The sequence below is a fragment of the Ochotona curzoniae genome, unplaced genomic scaffold (genome assembly GCF_017591425.1).
Source record: "Ochotona curzoniae isolate NIBS_2020 unplaced genomic scaffold, NIBS_Ocur_1.0 scaffold_4505, whole genome shotgun sequence".
NCBI classification, from domain to species: domain Eukaryota; kingdom Metazoa; phylum Chordata; class Mammalia; order Lagomorpha; family Ochotonidae; genus Ochotona; species Ochotona curzoniae.
This window is the reverse complement of record NW_024467118.1, coordinates 4,466,527-4,470,088: the sequence shown is the minus strand read 5'-3', so window position 1 is coordinate 4,470,088 and position 3,562 is coordinate 4,466,527.

Below are 3,562 nucleotides of genomic sequence, written 5' to 3'. Positions count from 1 at the left end.
ATTTTAATCTGACATAATTACTATTTTTTTTTGTGACCTGTACATTAATTGTAACAAATCAGAAAGAACATATGATATTCATCTTTTTGGGACGGTTATTATTTCCCTAAGTATGATGGCTTCCAAATGCAAACATTTAGGTGCAAAACACAGGGCATGGTTAATTTATAGACTGATTAGCATTCCATAATATATATGTACCACATTTTTTTTCCCAGGTGCCAAATTATGGGCATCTGGATTGGTTCTAAATCTTGGCTGTTGTAGATTGAGCTTCTATAAATATTGGGAACGGATAACTCTCTAATATGCAGATTTCATGTTGCTTGAATATATTTCCAGGAGCAAGATGCTGGGGTCACATGGTAGATCTATTTTCAGATACCTGATCAATTTCCATACTGTCTTTCATCATGGTTGAACTAGTTAACATTTCCACAAATGACGTATTATTATGGTACCTTCCCCCCACCCTCACATCCTGTATTTACTATTTCTGATTTTTTTTTTTTTTTTGTATCTATACAAATAGCAAAGGAAGGCAGCAGTTTCGGGAGGGTCACACCAGTCCTTCTGTCCTTTCAGTGGCCAGCAAAGGCTGTCCCTGTACAACTATTGGGGGTGAGGGGGCATGGTAGAGCATCTTTGGGAAGAGGCTGAGCCGGTGCCTCAGGCACAGGGCCTGAATTTGGGCTTTGGCCTTGTCCATACTTGAGACTTTGTCGCAGCCCTCATTTGAGCCTCGGCCTTAGCCCTGACCTGTGCCTGGTGTTTGACTTGAATCTTAACCTTAGGCTTGACTTAAGCATTGGCCTCAGCCTTGATTTGAGGCTTGGCTTCAACCTTGGGGGTTTTGCCTTGATATTTGGCCAGGCCAGCCTGAAAGCCTTGGCAGTGTGGGCACAAGCACACTTCCCAAGTTGGGGTAGATGATGTGAGAAAATCAATCAAGTCTGCAATTGACTCCCTGTCTGACTGTGAGCTCCCCTTCCTTGGGTTTAACAATAGCCTTGAAGGCCTTAGTACGTGTACTCACGGATTTGGCCTTGTGGGCCTGCATCTTCTTCAGGCCCTTCTTTTTGTGCTTCTTGGCAAAGCACATGTTGCTCAGGGACTTGGGGTCCATCCCTTTAAGAGATTCATGTCTTTGTGATCATGGCTTTTTGATGTCATTTTATATCACTTTTGAGATTGGTTGTGTGTGGTGTGGTTCTTGGAATGAGCCACACCTATGCCATAACCCACAGGTGCCAAAGCTCCTGGGACCAATAAAAGAAGCAGCATTGTCTGATTTCTGTATGACATTCATTTTCAATGGAGTGAGGTAGAACCTCATTGTGGTTTTTGCTTGCATTTTCTGATAGCTACTGGACCTGAACATTTTTCCTCATACTTCTATTAGCCATTTGAATGCCATTCTTTGAAAAATGCCTATTTTTGTCCTTTGTCAATGTGGTGGCTTAGCCTGATGCTGATGTTCTCCCTTCTAAAATCAAATGCGGTTTGCCTAGGATCCAAGTTCTGTTTTTATAATGTAGCTACTTTAACCGTGAACCTGCAAGAAGAGGGGGAAGAGGGCAAGGACAAAACAAACAGCAGCAGCAAGAGCCAAGCAGTTGGTAATCACCTGTGCATGGAAGTAACATGTCATCGTATTAACAGTTCTTTGGCCAGAAGCAGCCACTGGGTCCCGGCCTAATTCCTGGGAAGACTAGAGCTGAAGGGGAAAGCCTGCAGCAGTGGGTAGGCTATAGCCAGGCCATGCTTGCTCGGTGACGCTTGGCTTCATGCTAAGCCAACTTCAGAAGTCTTGGGAAACATGGAATTCTCAAGTCATTGAAATCATTATCAGTAAGTGCACTTCTGAGTGAAGTATGCTTGCTTTGAATACAGAGTGCATTCGCTGGCCACTTTGCCATCTTCCAACAATGAGACCTTGGCTGGGTCCCGAATACACCCTGAACTTCAGTGTTTTATTTACAAAATGGACAGAACAACAACAAAAAAAGTTCATTGGAAAGATTAAAAGTAAGGACTGTCAACATCTGCCAATTGTCTGACAAATCCGGAATATACATTTTAAAAGTAGAGATTCTTATTGTTGGGCTTAGCAATAATAATGAGGTAGGGGAATCATCATTATTACAGAACATACTTTATTTGCTTTGTTTTCCTTAATTATGCCAAAACAATGAAAATAATTTTGGAATGCAAAAGCATTCTGGGACCTCTTAGTCGAGTTCTAAAGCAACTTGGATCTCACACTTAATTCACTTTGACTAAAGAATGGAGTATATCATTACTTTTAGAATTTCTCATTTCAGCTTTTAAAAAATGAGCATTTAGAGTAATTGCAGAATCTTTAAAGGGCCTTCGTTAACGCAGAGAGGTGAGTTTCCATGGGGATATCTGAGCAACACAAAGCGAGGAGAGAGGGGAAATGGGCCACTTCATGAGCTCTTTCACAATGCTCAGCAGTTGCTTGCACTTTCCATTCAGAACAGGTCTAACTCACAGGAAAATGCTATGAGTTCCACAAGATTGACAAGTCTCATCAGTGAACAAACAGCCCGAGGGGCAGCAGGACTTTCCTAGACAGCTACTTAGCACGTGTTCCAAATGGGACATGACCTGCCTTTGCCTGCTTAGCATGTGTTCCAAATGTTGCCTGCTGCTGACACCCCAGTTCTTCCTACACCACGGCACTTCCTGTGAACACATCTGCCTTTCACTCGGTCGTACTGAAGGTCTTTCATTGCTCTGGCACGGGTTCCCAGCCTTTCCCGGCTTCTTTAAAGCCAGCACACGCTTATCTCCAACGTGCCCTTCTAACAGTAACCAGGCACTTATTTCCTCTAAGCATGGGGTAGATGTCATTAGGCACATTGTCTCGTTAACTCAGGGATCTTCAATGGGGAAGTCTATGATGAAAGTGAAGGAGCTGGGAAATCATTCTGTTAGGACCATCATGGTAAGAACTGGGGAGGTAAAAGTCACCAAAGTATGTCAAAACCGGAAGAAATTTCAATGCAAAACATTTTTGCAGTCTTACAGATCTCCTAATACAATACTTGCTCATTGAAGAGGAACAAAAATTAAATACACACTAGCAGAAACATGACGGCTTGATGATGTAATCAAAATTAGCATTGGCAAGGACTAGCATTTGGATAGCACATGTCTCTGGATTTGATGCATTGAGAGGGAATCACCATCACTTAGGAGTATTCCCACTGGGATTCTAGGTGTAATCAGAAACCATATCAATGAGTAGTTTCCACAATGAGCCTTGGTTTCGTTAAAACACTAGGCTTGGGCCCAGCGTCGTGGCCTAATGGCTAAAGTCCTTGCCTCTGACATGCCAGGATCCCATATGGGCACCTGTTCTAATCCCTGTGGCCCTGCTTACTATCCAGCTCCCTGCTTGTAGCCTGGGAAAGCAGTCAAGGACAACCCAAAGCCTTGGGACCCTGCACCCATGTGGGAGACCCAGAAGATGATCTGGGCTCCTGGCTTCAGATCGGCGCACCACGGACCGTTGCAGTCACTTGGGAAGTAATTC